Genomic DNA, 22355 nt, shown 5'->3' with positions numbered 1-22355 from the left:
GGGATCAAAAGTAGCCTACCTGTGCCTTATTCTGGTTCAGCAGCAACCTACATACTAAATTGCATTATAATCGATTCAAACATCTATCCATCCATGCATCCTCACAAACTTCTGCATCTTCTCTTATATATAAAAACTAGCAATGCCCTGCGGTTTCACCCGCATAGATAGCGATATCGTTACAGTGAAAAGTCTACTATAGGTCGGACTATAGGTTTAATTTTTAATCACATGAAAATCACCTTTACCCCGTCCCGCACTACGGCCTTTTTTTTTGTTTTAGTGGGGAAATCTTTCATAGATACCCTCGGCCTCCGGGGGAGGGGCTGTGGGTTATGTCGGATTCCTACCGACCTAAACCCCACTGTGTTCCGTCAAGACGCATATTGGTATAATTCCTCCGTGACCCCCGCACTACGGCCTGCTCGAACAGTATACCTACTATTTTCTGTAGATTGACACTTTAAAAAATTCGTTATATCTTTTGAATGGAATATCCAATTCTTTTCATTTAAAAAGTATTTTGCTGGTATTGAAACAGTCTATAGTAAAACATCATTTAATGGGATAAGGATTAATATATGTGTATGGATAACATGGTTTGATTACTGTCGGCACTTCTATTTACTTTGAAAACGTAAAAAAGTTGTTGTAGTAACTTAACTACTGAAGATGGACATATGGTATCGCGGACTTTCTTGTAGATATTGATTCATTCTATAATACCGTAGAACATTTTTTTGTTCTATCTTCAATAGATTCCGCAGCGCACGCGATGACAGAAGTTTTATTGAGGATTTTTTTACACCTTGGGTTACATTATTGCATTTTTGGTAAGGATCTCTAATTTTTTTGAAAATGCAATATAGCCTATGTTGCTCAGTAAAGATGCAGCTTTCTAATGGTGAAAGAATTTTTGAAATCGGTCCAGTAGTTTATGCGTGAACCATACATACATACATACTTACATACATACTTACAAACTTTTCCTCTTTATAATATTATTATTACTATGTTTCTCATTTCCATAATACTCGGGTACCACCAGAAGGACAGTACCCGGATCTTTGGAAGGCTTACGTGGGGACACGGATCCAACACGCAGAGGCCCTTTCGAGAATTTTAATGTGTTGTGGGACACCAGCCGCAGCCTGCCCATGACTGCACTATAGAGATACAGCCCTGGGCAGTCCGCGGCCGATGTAGGACTATTGCAGGGTATGGAAATTTAATGATTGGGCTATGGATTGGGATGCTAAATGGACTGGTACTGAGGACTATGGGAAACTATGGCACCTGCCTTTCTACTAAAAGAAAGTAAAAATATGTTGGCAGGTGGTGACTCGCCCTCTCACTGTATGGGCCCCCGAAATAAGTCGCTGCAATAGTGCGACAAGGGGGCAACATATTGTGAGCAGCTAAGGGTGGAGAGGCGTCCCTGGACTTTAAACGACGATCACGCGCTCCCTGAGGGTCCAGCATCACGTGCCCACTCGCCACTTACGCTTCGCATCCACCCTTCGAGCTAAAAGCTCTCGCGACTCCACTCTGGCCGGCCGGTTAAGGCAAGCCAGAGGTGGGGGTCCTGTCCTCGTCAGGCTTCACTCCGACCGGCCGGTGAAGGCGAGCCGGAGATGAAGACAGGGGCCTTCCCCGGGAGCACTCGGTTCCCGCGGGGTCGCTACTCCCCGACACCCCGCCACAAGGTGTCCTGCGGGTTGACTGATTGCACGGGTGGAATATCTATTGTCACGTAGACAATAGATATTCCAACCGTGGGCGATGGGGTCGTCACATCCCTACGCCCTTATTACTATTACTATTACTATAGATATTAGTATAGATGAATCGCAAAATGTGTTGGTAAGCGCATAACTCGAGAACGGCTGAACCGATTTCGATAATTCTTTTTTTATTATATTCCTTGAAGTACGAGGATGGTTTTTATGTAGAGAAAACGTAAACATGTACCACGGGCGAAGCCGGGGCGGACCGCTAGTTTATAATATAAGTAGGATTAATATTACTCTACCATAATATTTACATGGCATTTAATGTGCCAAACCTAACTCAGATAATTATAATCGAAAGATAAATCTTAATAACCCAGCTAACATAATGTATAATAATTAAGATTTCCTCCGCCATTATGATTAAGGCATATTCCAACATATTATTAGATAACGTAATAAATAGTTTACCTGTGGTATGCTTCTGTTACATACGGTACCGCAAACTCAATCTCATATATAATGGAGGCTATGAATCGATAGCCTTTGTAAGTTTGTATCTCTCAATGAAGGTACGGAATAAAGAACGAATATAGAGCCTTCTTTCAACAAATGGTCGACAAAATATATCTTTGATGGTGAATATTCGTTTGTATAAATATTTCGCATTAATTATGAAAATATAAAGAAAGTACCTATGTTCATTGATATAGTTTATTCCACATAATAATCAGTAATAATATCTACATTCTACACCCAAATTACTTAATCTTAATTCTTAATTTTCTTTTTTTCTTCATCTTTAACCGCTGGCTGACTAAAGGTCTCATTGTCATTAAAATTCTACAGCGAATTTCACGGTACATTATTTCTTATATCTACTCAATTTTAATATCATTAAAATATTATATTTCACATACAAACCTACAAAATATGCTTAGAACATAGTCAACGCTCCTGCAGGAACATTCATGGGTACCTGACCACACGACCCGGGAAGCGATCTCCAGATATGTTAAAAGTGTGGGTAGCTCGTAAACCAACATGTCAGGAGAAATGTGTTAACTTACCGTTTGTTTATCAGCTTCAGCTACTGTGACTACATTTAGAGGTAATAAAGTGCGTGAACACGACAGTTGATATTTGTGCGAGATAAGAGGATTTTTGTACCGAACTGGTTTGTATATCGAGGGCGATTCATTTCTTTTGTAGATGGTTGGACAAAGAGGCATTTTTGAGATGAATCGATTTGTTATAAATGTTCCCCTGGTTATTAAATTTAATCGAAACAACCTAAAAGCACATGCTGTCGAAAAGCGTCTCTACTGCGCAAAAGATAACTTTAAAATATATAAAAGAAAGAATTGCGCAATTAGCTTATGCTAGTTATGCTTGTTTTATGATAACCTTTTATAGTATAACATAACAGTAATAATGATACGTCGTATCTCATTCTTAAGATTAAATCCATCGAGCACTTTGGCGCAATAATAATTATTTTCCTATGAACTTCGATCCTTAACGGTAATACATCATCTTTTAGATCGAAACTTTCTTAGATATCCACTAGTTTCACAGTTATGAGCTTTATTACATTCTTAAGCCCCTTATATACTGCTTCTTATGATATTATTTCCGTATAATTTGGTTACGTTGCCATTAAGAAGTCTCCTTAATATTATACATAGTTACAATTTATGAGTTATATCTGCCTTTTAAGATCGATAAAGTTATAGAAAGTATTAATGTGGATAAATTACACGTTTCAGGATGAATGCTCAAATGTTTAACATTTTTATTATCAGTTTAAAACTTTAAAATCGATTATTTATGAATAAAATTAAATTGAAATTCATTACTCGTGCTTCAAAAGACTTCAACAATTTGAAATAAATGTAACCTGTAGTTTCAAATACAAAAAATTCACGATTGCATATCTATTTATATTCATAACTTATAATGTTTGGTTTAAATCGAAGAAATCAACATATAAACAGCAACATAGTTACGAACCCGGTATACGTAGGTTACCTATTGGCCCACTACTGATTTAATATTTATAGTGTCCTGTTTATTGTGTGGTAGTAACCTATTATTTTGCAAAGCTTATACATGCTTATACTACAGAGGTGAACACATTTCACAGTTAAATAAATAATTATCTATATGACTATATCGACGTTCATACATAGACCATAATATAGACGAAGATAAACCGAAATAGCTTTTTACCAGAATCTATTATATTATACCTAGGTACTTCTTTATGTTTATAGTAAATAAAATTAGGTTTTAATGTAAATTCACATGTTTTATTGAATAATTCACCTATACTTTCTGTTTCATTACGTAGTATGAAGATTTGTAATTGTAATTTTTTAAGACTATTTCCTTCCTTAATTCATTATTATATGATACTACTTTAGTATTTGTTTAAATAACTGACTCATTAGCTTATATAAATTTAAATTATACATGAAGCCGGATTGTTTTGCTATGCATATTATATGTAAGTATTACTATAAAGTATAAACTATCCACGCGTAAGGAGTCGCCCGTTTTAAATTTTATCAGCTTGTTAATAAAATTGTGCAGGCGTAAATAAAAATAGCGAAAATCGACATGTAGGTCAATGTCGCTGTGTGCAACGTTGTCGTAAAAATTATAACGAGCAAAGTTTAAAATTTAAATTGCAAATTAATAATTATTTCCGTTTTCATTTCTATTTTGAAGATTACTTTTGTTAGAAAGGTTCATGTTCAACTTGTTTGAAAATATCATATTGAAATGTTGTTCAAATGTAGTCCAAGTTATATTATCTGTGGTTCCAACCACGCTCCAAATTTCGAATGGCGCCAAATTCGTTTGACAATTCGAAATTCAAATTGTTGAATTCTGTTTGGCGCCAGAGCACGACTACGCTAAGACCACAGACACAGAACCACAGATTATTAAAGCTACTACGTAAATAGACCATTCGATTGTCAGTAATTATGTCAAAGTAAAATATTCGCTACCGCTACCAGGGTTGGCCTAACCACAAATTACATACGTTTAAACGCTGTAAACACCATGCCTCAGTCCCGTACTAATAATAACTGGGTGAAATTGTCGGATATCATGATTGTGAGTCGTTTTATTACTCAATTTTATGATACCGTGAAGTTCAGTGTTAGTACATTGAGTTCATTCATGTTTAATAATTGAATTTCCTCACGTTAAAAAAAAAAAAAAAAAAAAAAAAATGTTTAATTAATGCTGCTATTAATATCGCAGACGTTGATGAAAATTTGTGATTATTCGTCCGTCATGGACCGCTTAATATTGGATTGAACCTGTAATGCTGTAATCTTATAGATTTTTTTTGGTTTTAAACGGGTGTGAAATAAAAGGTAAGTAGGCACTTAAAATTATTTAGCTTCGAAAACATAATATTTATTTATGAATTCATAATTTTAAAGAATCAACTCAGCAGAAAAACGGCTTAGAGAGACATGCTATATCATATTAAGTATACTTAGTTGAAATAACTTTTAACATTGTAGTTGCTCTAATCCAATTAAGGTGATGAATTAATTTTTCTAACATTTACGGCCCTTTTTAAACCTTCGTAATTTTTATATTATTAAAGTTGTCGTGATGAAAATTCTTGACAAGAAAGTTCAATAGTAACACAATACGTCTACCGTTTTAGAAACATGATTCCATGATATTTTCTCGATAGAAAAAAAATACAAAGTTCTCATTGTTATTTTTTTTTAATCTCTGGCATCTTCAAAATAACAAACGTAAAGTTACGACTTTTTGGATATTAACTATAAAATATACAACCTATACGTCTACCGTGTTAGAATTTTGAAATATGCGATGGTTTTGAAATAAACAAGAAATACTTGAAATTAGCGCATGACCAGCCAATATAGCGAGAGCCGCCCTGTACCTTCCTACCCCGATCGCTGCACGAGTCATTCCCGCTACGGCCGTCACACGGGGAACTTGTGTCGCTTGCGCAATCGTAAAAAAGGGTGACAACACGATAAGACAAAATGAGACAAATGGGGACAATAAAGAAAATAAGAAGAAGAAACATAAAGGTTGGAGGAAAAAGAATGCTTACAATTGGAACAAATTAATGAAGTAAGTTGGTTTTATTTTAAATTTGATGATAATTGTATTATAGACGATGTTTGATATGTACCCCTGTTTTAAGTACATAACGAATGTGTAAGATTTTTTCATTTATAGCATAAATAATCTTTTCAGAAATCCGGAATCCAGAAGGAAAATAAACCCACTGATTGTTCACAATGTGAACCCACTCCTTCGTAAGTACCTTTATTCAGTCAAAAATGTATGTTATCAACGCTCTACTGGTTTTATCGCATGATTCCATTTTTAGCAAAAAGCAACAAAGTGCAAAGAAATAAAAAATCATGGTGAACTTAGTGGAAGTATGGTGGACTAAATATGGAACAGGAGCTCATTGGAGTAGTATTATATTTAAAAAAAATACGAAAAAATTTCAAGAATTTCTTAGTAGGTGGTAGATAAGTATGTTGTATAAAGAATTTGATGTTGATATTTATTTCATTTATACTTACTACACCTGTGCGGGAAATTGCTTAGTACTAAAACCGGTTTATATTCATATTTACATAGTAATGTGAGTTTTCATTTCGAAAAATTTTGTGTAAGTATATTAAATTGAGTTCCTGGGTGATCTGGAAACACAATTGGGCCCGGAGGATGGCGCTGCAGTCACTCCTCCTAATCACATGAACCGATTTGGATGAATATTTGTGTGCACATTTCATTGTTGTGGGATGATTGGTTGATTCGTTTTCACATTAGCTAATATTATGTATTTTTGTTGTTAGAAAGTAAACTAAATTTAATGTTTATAATACATTATTATTGGTATAAATAAGCCAGTGTTCGTCTCACATTGCTGTACCTGCCTACCTATCCTACCAGGGCCTAACTTTGTTCTGGCTATTTTATTTTGATTATTTGTAATGAATAATTACAATTATAATAGAGTGCAAAAAATAAATACATGCGTCAATATATTTTGTGTTTTTTTTAAACAATTTTTTTTATTTAAAAAAATATCATTCCGACCGCGGCTTTGCCCGCGTGGAATTAGGTTATATCGTGAATCCTGTTTTACCCCACAGAAGTGTTCAGTTCGGATAAAAAGTATCCTATGTGTAAATCCAGGCAATTAGCTATATTTTATCAAAATTGGTAATGTAGTCTTGACGTGATTAAGTAACAACTAACAAAAAAATATACAAATTAACATCCAAAGTTTCGCATCAGTTTTACTGTATTAGCGATATCTTCCACTCTTGACTTTGACTGAGAAGAATTAGGGTTTATAACTTCTTTCAGAAATAGTACCTTTCATTTCTGGGCATGATGTAATATCTACGTCAGCATCAAATTCTATCTAAATCAATTCAGTAGTCCGCGTAATTAGGTACCATTTCATTTTTTCAGAGTAACAATATTTTTTTGTTATTTTAAAGATTATTTATAACCTGTATTATTTTGTAATAAAGTAAACATTACGAAATAATAATAATTAATAATTATTAATAATGTCTAAGTAGTTGTTAAAAAGAAGATAATTTTGTGTTTATAAGCAAGAAAATAAAACCAATAAATCAACAATTAAATATATGTATAACAATATTATAACTGTATGACGACTCCATACATGTTTGTCCCGAGTCGGCCAGCGGCAGCGCGGCGAGTATGCAAGAATGACTTCGCGCACACCCGCGTTCGCGATAGCGAGCTATTAGACTCCGCCCGCCAAGCAGTGGATTTTTTTTTGTGTATCGTCTTAATGTTTAAAGGCCAAGTTATATTTACGAGTAAGTATATATACTAACTGTCTTAATAAAAACGAGTTGACGTCATGTCTATTATATAGATATAAAAAGTTTAATGTGTGTATGCAAAAAAGGTGAGCAGGTGATTTCGTAATTCTTTAACTACTGTAGATACTATTTTTTATATTATTTGTTTTGCATTTGTATGCTTTTACTTACTAGAATTAAAGCCTATTTTTATCAATTTTTGCTACTTAAATAATGAATTTATTTAGGAATTTAAAGTGAGATTTAATGTATCCTGCATAGTTGAAGATTTTAAGACAGCATTTTACGACCAAGTAGATGACTCTACTACTCTACTCTTTGTCTAAATTACGTAGGCGAGTAACAAACGATACTTGAAAGACATTTTCATACAAGTTATGGTTATTTCAATGTTGTGAAACTACAGAACGATGGAAATGTGAGATCTTGTTGCGAATAAATGCTAACAAAAAAAAATACTATAAGTAAAAAGATGTAAGTAGGTACCAACACAACATTCGATCTTCAAAAACGGCACAGACGATCAGATGTCAAAATAAGAAGGCATGATTCAACTATCGTGAGCGAAAAAGAGACAAGTGAAGTGAATTGTGGCTCATTAGCCACAGTTCGATGTGCCACTCCCGGAGCGCTAATAACAAAACCCTTATAATTGCGTGTACATATCAATTACAACTACAGATACAAAAACATTTTAATACAAAGGATATGTCTGCCTTGATAACCTCAATAGAGAACATCGTAGTGTCTTTTAAAACAATTTTTTAGTTGCCAATCCACTTATTTCCGTTCTAATCAACCCAATTAAGCGTTATTACCACCTGTTAGAAAGGTGCTTCATTTTTAAACGTTTTATAACCATCGGTGACAGTTTAAGTTCCTAATTATATTCTCATACTTGCTCCTATTATCGTAAATTAATATTGTTAAGTCGGTCGAATCAGTAATCAATTTTAAGTTTATCATGCACCTTGCGTTCTTATGTTTCCAATAGATGGATGATTATCAACTTACTAGCTTAATCTGGCTCACGTCAACTTATTATTTTATTGACAAAAGAAAGGGCCTTGACAATCAGGTATAAATAATAACTTTAGCCTAAGCTTTAAGCCGGGATGTAAGGGAGCACAACAACACCTCTGTGCTCCAATAGTCAACCTCACCTTCCCGCGGTGCATCCTGTTGAACAACGGACGAGGCTCTGACGTCCGACTGATGGCGGTATAACCATCCGAAACAGCATAACAAAATGTAACAAGACAGCAATGGGCAGCAGCATTGCTGTTTCGAAATGTTATGCACTGCGGTCGCCAACCCGCATGCCCAGCGTGGCGACTATGGGCATTTACCAATTATGGCAAGCTATTCCCAACCACGGCCCCCAGTTCCCGGTAGTTCTACTATTCCCGGCTACGGCGGCGGTCGTGGTAACGGTAGAGCAGGGGGTGCGAAGAATCCCCGGGTTACGGTAGGCCGCCAAATCCAACTGACCCTTGCAACATATAACGGACGCACGCTACGGCTCGATGAACACCTTGTGCAGCTCGAAGAGGAGCTAAGAAGTATAAAGTGGCATATTCTCGGTTTATGCGAAGTCCGAAGAGAGGGAGAGGACACCATAACCCTAGAATCGGGTCATATTATGTATTTTAGAGAAGGAGATCGTCTCTCTGAAGGTGGTGTTGGGTTTCTGGTCAACAAAGTCCTCTGTCCCAACATTGTTGAAATCTCAAGTGTGTCGCCAAGAGTTGCGTACCTCATAATCAAAATCTCCAAGAGGTATAGCCTCAAGGTAATTCAGGTTTACGCTCCAACTTCGGCACACTCTGATGAAGAGGTCGAAAGACTTTACGAAGATGTATCCAGCGCCTTGCATAGCACCAAAAAGGCGCACTTCAATGTTGTGATGGGGGACTTCAACGCTAAAGTGGGAATACAAAGATGCAGCGAATCGGCAATAGGACCGCATGGTTTTGGAGACAGAAACCAGAGGGGTCATATGCTGGTCAACTTCCTCGAAAAAGAGGGACTGTATTTGATGAACTCTTTTTTCAAGAAACAGCCCCAAAGGAAGTGGACCTGGCAAAGCCCCGATGGCAGGACCCGAAACGAGATCGACTTTATCATATCGGACAAGAAACGCATATTCAGAGATGTGTCAGTGATCACAAGGTTTAATACCGGCAGTGATCACCGTTACCTTAGAGGCACTCTGAATATCAATTGTAAGCTAGAAAGAAACCGATTGATAAAGTCAATACTCCGGCCCAGTATTCTTCAAACTCTTGCCGAACCTGAAGTTTTCCAGCTAAAGCTAAGTAATAGATTCGCTTCCTTAGAGCCCACAAATAATGTTGATCAAAAACTTCAACAAGTCATTGGAATTCTAAGGGATGAGGGCACGAGCTTGTTTAAAATAAAACCCACCGGCAGGAAGTCAAAGCTTTCGCGGGAGACTCTGACCTTGATGAACGAGCGACGCGATAACCCACACTCAGCTTTGTCATCTCAAAGGATACTAAATAAGAAAATATCTAAGATGGTTCGGCGCGACCTTAGATCCTACAACACTCTTGCGGTCGAAAAAGCAATCGAGCAAAATCGTGGATCGAAAGTGTTCGCGCAAAATCTTGATAGGTCCTATCTGACAAAGTTGACCACATCCACGGGGAGCGTCTTGACATCAAGACCGGAGATTCTCGCGGAGGTTGAACACTTCTATGGCCGCCTGTACACCTCACAAACACCCAAGCCGGCACCATCAAATAAAGATCCCAGATCCACCTTAACTCGCCACTATACCGATGAGCTTCCCGAAATCAGCTTAGACGAATTGGAGTTAGCCCTGAGACAACTTAAAAACGGAAAAGCCCCGGGAGAGGACGGAATAACCACGGAGCTTATAAAGGCAGGTGGAGCTCCTGTCCTAAAAGAACTGCGGGACCTATTCAACTCTGTTCTCTTTACTGGGAGAACTCCGAGGGCGTGGAGCGAAAGCGTCGTGGTGCTGTTCTTTAAAAAAGGGGATAAAACCCTCTTAAAGAACTACAGGCCCATATCGCTTTTGAGCCACACCTACAAGCTGTTCTCAAGGGTCATCACCAACCGTCTTGCACGAAGACTCGATGAGTTTCAACCTCCGGAGCAGGCTGGGTTTCGCAGCGGTTACAGTACCGTAGACCACATCCACACTGTGCGGCAGATTGTGCAGAAAACAGAAGAGTACAATCAGCCCCTGTGCATTGCTTTTGTGGACTACGAGAAAGCCTTCGACTGCATCGAGACTTGGTCTGTTCTGGATTCCTTGCAGCGCTGCCAGGTTGACTGGAGATATATCGAAGTGTTGAGATCTCTGTACGATGCCGCAACCATGTCCGTCCACATCCAAAACCAGCGTACCAAGCGTATCCAACTACGGCGAGGGGTGAGACAAGGTGACGTTATCTCACCGAAATTGTTCACCAACGCGTTAGAGGATATGTTTCGGGCGCTGAATTGGAAAGGACGAGGCATCAATATCAACGGCCAGTACATCTCACACTTACGATTTGCTGACGACATTGTCATTATGGCTGAATCGCTGCAGGAACTTAAACAGATGTTGAACGACCTAGCTGTATCCTCCTTACGAATCGGTCTCCGCATGAACACAGACAAAACAAAGATCATGATCAACGACCGTATTTTACCGGAGCCGATAGTAATAAACGGAGTCTGCCTAGAAATTGTTCAGGAGTATGTATACCTAGGGCAAATGCTCCAACTAGGTAAGAACAATTTCGAAGGCGAGATCAACAGGCGGATACAGCTGGGTTGGGCGGCATTTGGTAAACTCCGTCGAGTCTTTTTGTCGTCACTACCACAATGCCTTAAGACCAAGGTTTTTAATCAGTGCGTCCTACCAGTTATGACCTACGGAGCCGAGTCGTGGACACTGACAGTACGACTGGTCCACCAACTTAAAGTCGCTCAGCGAGCTATGGAGAGAGCTATGCTCGGTATTTCTCTGAGGGACCAGGTCCGAAACGAAGTTATTCGCCAGAGAACGAAAGTTACCGACATAGCTCAACGAATAAGCAAGCTGAAGTGGCAGTGGGCCGGTCATATGTGCCGCAGAACGGACAACCGCTGGGGCACACATGTCTTAGAGTGGAGACCGCGGCTCGGTAAACGTAGCGTAGGACGCCCTGCTACACGGTGGAGTGACGACATCCGCAGGGTTGCTGGTCAAAACTGGCGACAGCGAGCAAACGACCGGGCTCAGTGGCGTGCCATGACTGAGGCCTATGTCCAGCAGTGGACAAGTGTAGGCTGAAAGTGATGAAGCTTTAGCCTATTAAAATTATTCAAAAAGTCACGTCGGTTTTGCCTCTTATCTAGATATTCTGATAATTTATATAAAGTGTAATAAAAAAATAATATACAACCAATTATAAAATACAATTGATATGTACATTTCCTTTTCTCATTAAAGTTATGTATGATAAGACGCAAAATTTACGATATTTATTTAGTACAATATAACATACGAGGCGTACGTCAGGTCGTCAGATACTATTCAATTGCATTTACAACAAGCATTATAAAAAATCTTAGCGTATAGTGCCACAAACTTATCTGACCCGGTGACAGTGTCACTGATGTCGCTTTCTTTTATATAAACAAAATATTCCGTATGAAAAGTCTGTGAAAATGTGACATTTCAAAATGGCGGCACGTAGTTCCAGTTTTTGCCACCGGGTCAGATATGTTTGTGGCACTCATGGAACTATAGTCATACTGGAACCCAAACTCCTAAGAATAAATAAAAAACTGATAGAATGACCGCAAGTAACCCCTGTTTACCCCATAGGGTAGCCAGCGTGATTGTAAATTTTTCCCCTATTGACGTGCATTAAAAAATCGACTGTCAGTAATAATAGTCTATATGACATAAATCATTAATAAAATCCGCTAAAAAAATGAAATTTAAACGAGATTCATGCAGGTTTGCTTTTCCATTGAAATAACAAAGGTTTACAACTTTTAAAATGGACTGCTTATCGAACACGCTCATAATTTTTTTCCCATATTTTGAATTATGTTATGAAAATCGTTGCGCGGCAGCCCCAATTCTAGGTGTCAAATAATGTTTACTGCAAAATGGCGGATGTTTATGTTCATTTCGTGAGTTTGTTCTTGTATTTTGGAATTATTCTGAGCCAAAATTAATAGAAATGGTTGTAAATATATTGTGCGCGGTTGCAAAAGTGAATGGCATCCAGGATGTGATATTATATTTCATTCGTAAGTACAAAAAACCGGCCAAGTGCGAGTCGGGCTCGCGCACAAAGGGTTCCGTAGCAGCAAATATAATAAATTACAGTTAAATCAACCTATCTCAAAAACTATAAGAGATACTTTGATCAAACCAAAAATCGTTGAAAGAGTTAATTAGCATGCATCACCTCTATTTTTTTTAGAATTTTATACCCCGTAGTTATAAAAATAGAGGGGGGGGGACATACTTTTTACGACTTTGAGAGCTGATATCTCAAAAACCGTTCACTTTAAGAAAAATGTTTTTTAGAAAACTTTATATCATTTTAAAAGACCTTTCCATTGATACCCCACACGGGTATGTACATCGAAAAAAAAAATTTCATCCCTCAGTTACATGTATGGGGGGCCCCACCCCCAATTCTTTTTTTTACTATTTAGTGTCATATTTTTGTAGCGGTTCATACAACACATATTCCCATCAAATTTCATCACTGTAGTACTTATAGTTTCCGAGTAAATCGGCTGTGACAGACGGACAGACGGACAGACGGACAGACGGACATGACGAAACTATAAGGGTTCCGTTTTTGCCATTTTGGCTACGGAACCCTAAAAACCATGCATAAACTACGCTTCATGTAAAATTGTAGTTTAGTAATATTTCTACTTTAATTGTTGTTAAATCTGGAATAATAGATCGAAGTTGTGATTATAATGTTAATTTTGATTAGGTTTTTTCCATTTAACATCGTTATTTGCTTATTATTAAATGTTTCATGATAGTAATAAATATTAGACTAGGGTGTCCATACTTTATAAAATTGTGTACATATATTTCGGTATGGTATTTTATATGAGGAGAAGTCTTTCTCCACTTGAGTTAGTTCAATTGGCGTGAAAGTTAATGGTATAAAAACGTTGTTTACTACTTTTATATAATGATATATTGTAAAATCAAAAACTCAAAGTACATACATATATGGTACCTACTGAAATAGAAGCACAAGACAACAGCACAAATTTTGTGTTATCTGTATCTAAATGACATTTTTTTTTTATATTTTGCAAATAATCTTCTTTTCTCTTTACAGGTTTCCGTCCAATCTAGCGGAACGTAATACATGGCTAAATATAGTAGAATTAAAAATATCCTGTTTTGAAAAAGTGAAGATATGCAACATTCATTTTAAACCCGCACTTGGCCAGTGTGGTGGATGTGGCTGTAACCTCATAGGAGGCCATGTCCCAGCAGTGGGAACGTAATATATACGTTACGGGAAATAAAATGTATGGGAGGGTTTAAAGTTACATTTTTAGATATTTCTTGTTATATTTAAAAAAAGTTATTATTGTTATTTTACTCATTAGGTAAAGTATCATATCAGTATCATATCGATATCAGTTTAAAGTTTTTTGATACCTGCAATAGTTACGGAATAATCACCTGTGCACACTTAACGATTACACCCTGAATATATTATATTTTGTTTTTTATTGTATGATAGGGAAGCGCTAGACCACGATCTCATATTTCAAGTACTCTTAAAACTATTTAAATACTTAAGGGTATGGAATGATAAAAATATTTTCAGTGAACCGATTTCGTTACTTTTTATTGTTATTATCTTATAATTTGCAAATTTGTAAAGGCAGTTGGCATTGTAATGATAAATAAATATTATAAAAACACATTGATATTTTACTTCATTAATTCCTCAAATGACTGGACGTAACGCCAAATTATACAGCAAAATGTTGTCATAATTTATAGCGGTCCTGTGTTCTGAAGATGCAAGACGGAAGACGCAAACATGAAAAAACGCTGAAAGGAACATTACAATTTTCCAATGTTAAATACTTGAACATCTATTTTTTATCTATTTGCAAAAATTCTACAGTAACTATATTAGAATAATAAATGCAATTACGTAATTTATTTCCGCCGTAAATCATCAACCATCAATCAATCAATAAATATAAAACTCTCCCGTTACTTAGTGACTGACAGACAACGCACAGCCTAAAATCACTGGACCTAAAGACATGAAATTTGGCACACTCTGTATATCTAGAGTATCCTAAAGGTGCACTTAGAAAGGCTATTCCGAAATCCCCACGGGATAAATGGGATTTTATGTTTTATGACTTCAACGAGGACGAAGTCGCGGGCAAAATCTAGTATTATAGTAAAATTTTAATACGAATAAAATTGATGTATCCGTTATTTTTTTCCTTAATATCCTGAATTTTTTACATTTATACTCACCCCACGGAAATATAGACATACTATATATATTATGACTCACCGTAACTAGAAAGAGACGGAGGGGAAACGATAAGATTCAAGGTCAAATTTTTTGACTTTACTTTTTCTTAGGGAGTGTGGGTTCCATACGTAGTATATATAGTTTCATGGTGGCACTGTATTTTGTTTCATATGAGCTAACGTATCATACGCACTACACAGATGCATAACATTATCGTATATTACGCCACAGATAATATAATACCAGTACCTAAGTAGTAACCGTAAATCTCAGTACACTATTGTGGTATCTGTGGTCGGCTTTTGGCACCAGTATTCCTGCCCACATCTCCTAAAGGAACAATGCTACTGTCTTTGTTTCGAAACGTTTTCAAAGTATTGAGCTTGCACTATACTAACCGATACCATCAGCTTGACAAGTAAGGTCTACGGGTGTGTAATTTATAGTTATTGATAACCTAAACAATGTCATAACTTTGTTATCGTGAATGGACGTAACGTTTTTGATTATTTATGTGAATGAAGACAAATTTTGAGGTGTATTGTTAATGATTTGTTGTCATTTATGTATTGATGTAAGGTTTTGTATTTATTAATTGATAAATCGTTTAATAGGCTACCCTTATACACTTAAAAATTTAGGATATGTAATAGTTTTCTTAATTCATTCAAATGTATGCCCGTCCTTAAAAATTAAGCAATTTTTATAGTTAGATGCAACTAATGCACTTGCATTCTTTGGGATGATGCGATTAAATTTTTAAGTATCACAAACAAAAACAAGCATTAAAATTATGTTTAAAATTTTCATCATAAATTATTAAATTTATATAAATCTATTAATTATTACTGTCTGTAGTTCAACATGTGCATTACCCAGTTGGTAATCAAGTGGCATAAAATGTGAACGATGCACTTGATAAAAAAACAGTTTCTATTTCACTTTTACGGAATAGTAAAAGTATGAAATCCATTTATTTCATAATGCGCAATATAAACATTCTCGGAATACCTTTATGGCTCATGAAACTGCAAAGCAACCCATTCGTAGCTCAGAACAAGCGATTTGTTCCGGACGTTGGTTTGGGAATAACGCGTTTCACTATTCCTTAGTTAATCTGTGGATTATTTATAATCTATGGTCTCATGGTGTTGTCACTTTGATACTTTTATGTGGACCAAATTTCTAAAGCCCCCAATGTGTTTCGCACACACGATTTCCTTCCTACACAATAATAAAAATCGGCTTTGGAATTTACATCAAAACCGAATGCCGCCTTTAAGCTGTACAGGAAGCAATAATTTTGAATGTAATCAAAACAATTAGATCAATAGCCATTGATGCCTATATATAGGTAGTTGTGTCAATTGTATTGGAACCGGTCATATGTGGCGCTAGCAGGTACGATTCTTGTTAATTTACATATAATTATGTTTGACAACTTATATGGAGACGGTAACCCACTCAATTTACTTGTAGATTTACTATACATTATTGAGACATTATTTATGATTTAATGATCTTTGATACACTCCCACTAATCTTTCTCAAAGTTTATTTATAACAAAAATTTTATTCATCAAAAGCTAGAATCTCCTTTATATATCGATTGTTATCATTGGGTGTAAATTGTGCCGCAACATGATTCCTACCACTAATGAGTGAATAATATTCATATATTTATGTATGTATTAAATTAAATTATCAGTAGTAGTATCTCTTATCAACATTACATCAATATAAACACAAACAGAGCACCATAATTGTACACATGTAAGTTTTAATTAAGAGTAAATCTTTTTAAATCATTTATTTTTAAATCATTTATTTATTTCTCCTCACAATTCCCAATCACATAAATTAATCTACATGCATACAAAATTATCAAACAATAAGTTGGAGTTGGAGGAGCTGGTGTCTGAAATGGGTTTTAACCGGTATCACAGATCACCAGGTCCCCGCCCTCGGAACCAAAAAACAATTACAAAAATATGTTTCACATAATTCATAAGTTTGTGGTTAGGTAGTGAGAACGACATAAGTTTATTGTTATTTAAAATTTACAAAAATAAAAATTAAAAAATATACCTACATATGTGTTTGTGTGTGTGTGTTGTGTGTGTATGTTTGTGTGTTGTGAGTGTGTGTGTGTGTGCGCGCGTTTATGTTTGTGTGTCATACATATTTTAAAATTCATCCATTTGTTTATTTATATTTTAAATAAAAATAAAAATAATTTACACTGAAGGCAATTTTATCATTTTACCTACTGTAATAAATAATTTATTATTAGATATACTATTAATATTAATTTCATATTCACTAACATCACAAATTTCACAATTTAAAGCAAGTTTTCTGTAGCAGCATAATCCAATTTTTGAATCCATTCCTTTACCACACGTTTACACTTGTCAGTTGTTAGTGAAAAAATTGAGAGCTCGGAGCAATTAACAAGCCTGGAGAAGTAACAATTAATTGAACGTTTCTTATATAGTGGCTCTCTTTTATTCAATACCCTAATTAATGCGATAGAAAGAGACAACACACTGTTATCTGCTTGGCATTCAAATCCACATGTAGCCACTTTTTGTTCTAAAAAGGTAGTGCTTGCCTTTACTTTATCGAATACTAAAATATCGATAAATAAAAAAATTAAGTTATAAAATTGCTTGAAGATAATTTAAGATTCGTTTAATTTTGAATTATGGATTGGTAATTTCAAATTTTAAGATTCGTTTAATTTGGAATTATTCATTTACGATGCGTATTGACTGCCTTGCATTGTATGGTAGTGGTATTTATAAAAAAATATTATTAGGTATTTCGGTTTAGGTTGTTTTTATGGTTTCGTAAAAAGGTACGTATTTTTTCCTGTTTTCATAGATTCATTCATAGTATTTTTACATTATACGGAACCCTTCGTGCGCGAATCTGACTTCCACCTAGTTGATCTTTTTACAAATCAATAGTCGTATCCTACTAATATTATAAAAGCAAAAATATATAAGAATGGACGTATTTTGATACTCTTTCACGTAAACACTACTGAATGAGTTTTTATGGAACTTTACAATTATATAGTTTAAACATCAGAATAACATATTATAAGCTAAAATTTACCACAGGAAAATAACTCATTCCCACAGGAAAAAATTGGTACAAGTTTAAAATAAATTGCTTCAAATAAAACAAATAAACATTTATTTTTTTAACAACATTTTATTTCGATACTTAATTACCAAATTACAATATTTATTATTTCAAATAGATGCCACCTTAAACTTGTCGCACAGCATCTCTGCAAAGCACTTTACGTTTCTTCCCGTCTGATTCGAAATGATTTGAACAAGGCCGAGAATGTTTTGAAGGCTTCCAATTTTTCCTGTGCTATAGCTTTAACTCAAACATCTTTTAATTGTTCTCAAGCCAGAAACCTGCAAATAACAATAAAATCCATACTTAAATACCTTTTTTTTCTCCTAACCTAAAGCAGTCATTATCAATGAAGTACTTCGTTCCTACTCAAGTATCGATAATTGCACAACACTATGGAAGTTATATTTTGCATTTTTTCTAAAAACTAAGCTGATTATGATTTCATTTCAATGATTACGGTTAGATAAAACATAGATGATTAAGAAAATAAGGTAAATTAACTTATTTATCATACAATTAACAAAAAAATTGATCAAAACACTAACCTGTGAAATGACAAATTTCTATCTTCGTCCGATTTCACATTACTACGGCTTTTACAGCCGTAAGCATCACAAGCCATGTTATCTTTAGTCAATTGTCTTTTCATAAAATAACAAATTAAACTAAAACACTCGTTTTTCACTTCAAAAATAATAATTAAAATCACCATGCGTCCGTGACCAGACTGGTCACTGAAACAAATTGACATGGGCACATGTCATTTCAAACTGTCGAACTGACATATATCTGTCCTCTTTTTTCGCATGACATTTTGCCATAAGCCAAAAAGGCCAAACTAGTGCTATATTGTTCAATTAATTGTTACTTCTCCAGGCTTGATAATTGCTCCGAGATTGAGAGAATTTCGTTTAATTTATTGTAGATATTAGGGCCCTGGTAACAAAAAAAGCGATGTGAAAATTTTGTACTAAACTTATTTGTTTCACAAATTTTGCCCCTTCTGCGTGACGCGTTAGCCCGCTCAAGGCTGAAGGTAGTAAGAGAATGTTGGCGTACAGCTGTGTGAAGAATAAATAATTGTCGTACAGTTAGTACCCTGGTCATCACATAAACGTCCTTTGTAGGGTGAAAGAAAGGCAGAAATTTTATAACTTTTAAGACAGCTCGTTGTGCTCTTTCTATCTTAATAAAATAAGTTTTAGGAGCACCACCCCAAGATGTTATGCAATAGGTCAACAGTGACTGGCATAGGGCTTTATATACTGTTATAATGAGTTGTTCATCAGCAACATGTCTTAAGTTTTTGAAAATTGAGATAAGCTTACGGGTGCGAGTGGCTATTAAGTTAATGTGTGATTGAAAATTCAATTTATCGTCTATAATAACGCCCAGGTATTTTATTGATTCAGTACTATTTATTCTAGGACATGTGCAGTTTGGATCATTTTTGTTACAAGAGTGTGTAATTAAACTATGCATATCAGTTTTATCAGTATTTTTCATAGAGAAAGTTATATACTTTGTCTTATCGATGTTTAATGTTAGGGAATTTTCATGTAACCACTCAGTAACTTCATTTAGTCCTTGTTGGGCATTTAAAAATACTTCATTCCACGTATCACCGCTGAATACCATTTGTTAGCTCTAAAACCGAATTGAGCTGAAGACAAAAGCTTATTCTTCTCTAAAAAGTCAACAAGCCTTTTATTCATGACTCTTTCCAAAATTTTTGACAAAGCTGGAAGGATAGAAATTGGCCTGTAGTTATTAACACAGTCCCTGTCTCCGCCCTTGTGGATTGGATGGATTCTTGATTTTTTTAAAACTTTAGGAAATTGTCCTGTTGATATTGACAAGTTACAAATATATGTTATATGAGGAGATAAAATTTCACAAAAATTCTTTAGGATATTGGAAGAAATCAGATCGAGACCAACAGCGCAATCACTTTTTAGATTCCTTATTATAGATTTGACTTCATCTTCAGTGGTAGGTAGCATAACAAAAGAATGGGGGTTGGAAACATGTGCTGAAGAGCCTGTCCGTCTGATATGTTTGTTTCGGTTTATTTTTTCTGCCAACTTTTCGCCAATATTAACAAAGAAGCTATTAACGTCATTTATAGATTGCTTAGAGTTATTGCTTAATAGGAGTTCGGATGAATTATTTTTAATTTTCGATGTATTTGTGATCTCTTTGATGGCTTTCCATAGTCTTTTATTATTATTTTTAGCATTTTGTAGTTGTAATTTCTCGTAATCTCTTTTTAATTTTTTAATCAAGGACGAACAAAAATTTCTGTATCTCTTATAAGTAACTTTTAAGATATCGTTATTTGGTTCTTTTTTAGTTTTTTTGTATAGATTATCTCGATTTTTGAGACATTTTAAGATTCCTTGTGTCATCCATGGCTTAAGAATTCTCCTTCTCTTAGACTTTACGGTCTCAGTAGAGTTCGCAACTATCAGAGTTCGAAGACTATTTATAAAGAAGTTAACAGCATCATCTATATCAGGAAATGTGTAAAGAGGTTTAAAATCTGTTTCATTTAAATCAATACCTAATTTATCATAGTTTATATGTGTTACATGTTTACTGGGTTTTAAGATTTTATTTATGGAAATATAAAGAACTACACTATTATGATCAGTAAGAGATGTTGGAAGTATAAGACAATGAGCAGCTAGTTTAGTTTTAAGTAAAACGTGATCTAAGCATGATTTATAGCGAGTAGGAAGAGAATGAGCCGGTTGAATGCCATGGAATGCAAGCATTTCTAAATAAGTGAAGGCGTTTATATCCGAGCAATTTTCGCTAATGTCAATATTAATGTCACCCACGATAATTATATTCTGAGTGGAAGAATAATTCATCAAAATGCTGTTTAGAGATTGAATAAAGTTGTTTATATTTTTATACCCTGGAGGTCTATAAATAGCAATAACGATAGTATTACGATCTGGTTGAAGAATAACACAGTTTGCGTCCACTATGTGTGGTTCCGATACCAGAGTAACTAATTCATTTCTATAATACACCACGACGCCTTCGTTTTGAGTACGATTGTTCGTACTAGCGTGATAGTGGTACCCTTCCATAATTGGTATATTATAATTAAGTGACAGCCAACACTCCGTCAAGACAACATAGTCCCACAAAACTCCACTGCTGGTAAGAATCGCTAATAGGCCATCAAAATTACAATTTAAGCTACGTATATTTTGCTGGAAAATTTTTAAACATTTTTTAGAAACTGGAAGGTGAGACCGACAGTCTTCAATATCACACATAGTAGATTCAGCTATGTTAAAGGAATCTATGTCTTTGTGTATTTGATTAACATCATCGAATTTTAAATAATATGATATAATACTGATTGTTCATTATATAAAAGGGCGTAGACGATTTTTTAAGACAATACAAAATAACGATACCTTCTACATTTGTACATAGAAACGTATATAGTGTATTTAAAATTGGGGTTTTTTTAATTGCGACAAAGAGAAAACCTAATATTATAGCCTTACAACAACAAGCAGTTGTGTCTAAATTAGCTAAGCAATATTTACTTTTTTTTAAACGGATTATAAAAGCGGTTGTATTGTAGAGGAAGTGCAAATAACATTCAGATCCACAATCAATATAAATGGTAGTTATGATGTAGTACTGGAGGATGAATTTGAATTTGGTGTCGTTTATAAAATGATAAAAATATGTGTTTCTGAAAATAATTAATGTATAATTAATATGTGTATATGTAATGTGTTTGTTGAAATTGTTTACATTCATTTTAGCAATAAATACATAATAAGTTGGAAGTAAAAAATAGTTTACAAAACTAAAACAATTAAACTTTACAAAAATTAGTCATTTTGATATACATAAGGATGTTAGAATATCTTGCGAGTTTACGCGAATTGCTTGACTACCCTCCTTTTTCTTCAAATAAACAAAACCTCGGGATGTCCAACAATAGCTGTAGTTATTGGTTTTTGCAAAATCTCGGGCTAAATAAAAAAGGTGTCTTGTTTTTGCGGTAAGAGATT

The 22355-nt window shown here is 35.1% G+C and overlaps 1 protein-coding gene and 1 long non-coding RNA gene across 4 annotated transcripts in view; both read left to right on the top strand.

Annotated features, from left to right (window-relative positions):
* The window catches only part of RapGAP1 (Rap GTPase activating protein 1), a 277491-nt gene that overhangs the window by 116201 nt on the left and 138935 nt on the right, over nucleotides 1-22355 (top strand). The window lies entirely within an intron of this gene.
* Nucleotides 5303-6797, top strand: LOC149901265 (uncharacterized). Its single transcript, XR_016457680.1, has 3 exons — nucleotides 5303-5867; nucleotides 5994-6055; nucleotides 6130-6797. It is a non-coding gene; the product is annotated as an uncharacterized LOC149901265 (long non-coding RNA).

This window comes from Colias eurytheme, chromosome 17, assembly GCF_061535395.1.
Source record: "Colias eurytheme isolate Ceu_HAF_F1 chromosome 17, ilColEury1 Martin Lab GWU primary, whole genome shotgun sequence".
NCBI lineage: Eukaryota > Metazoa > Arthropoda > Insecta > Lepidoptera > Pieridae > Colias > Colias eurytheme.
This window is presented reverse-complemented; position numbering and strand designations above follow the sequence as displayed.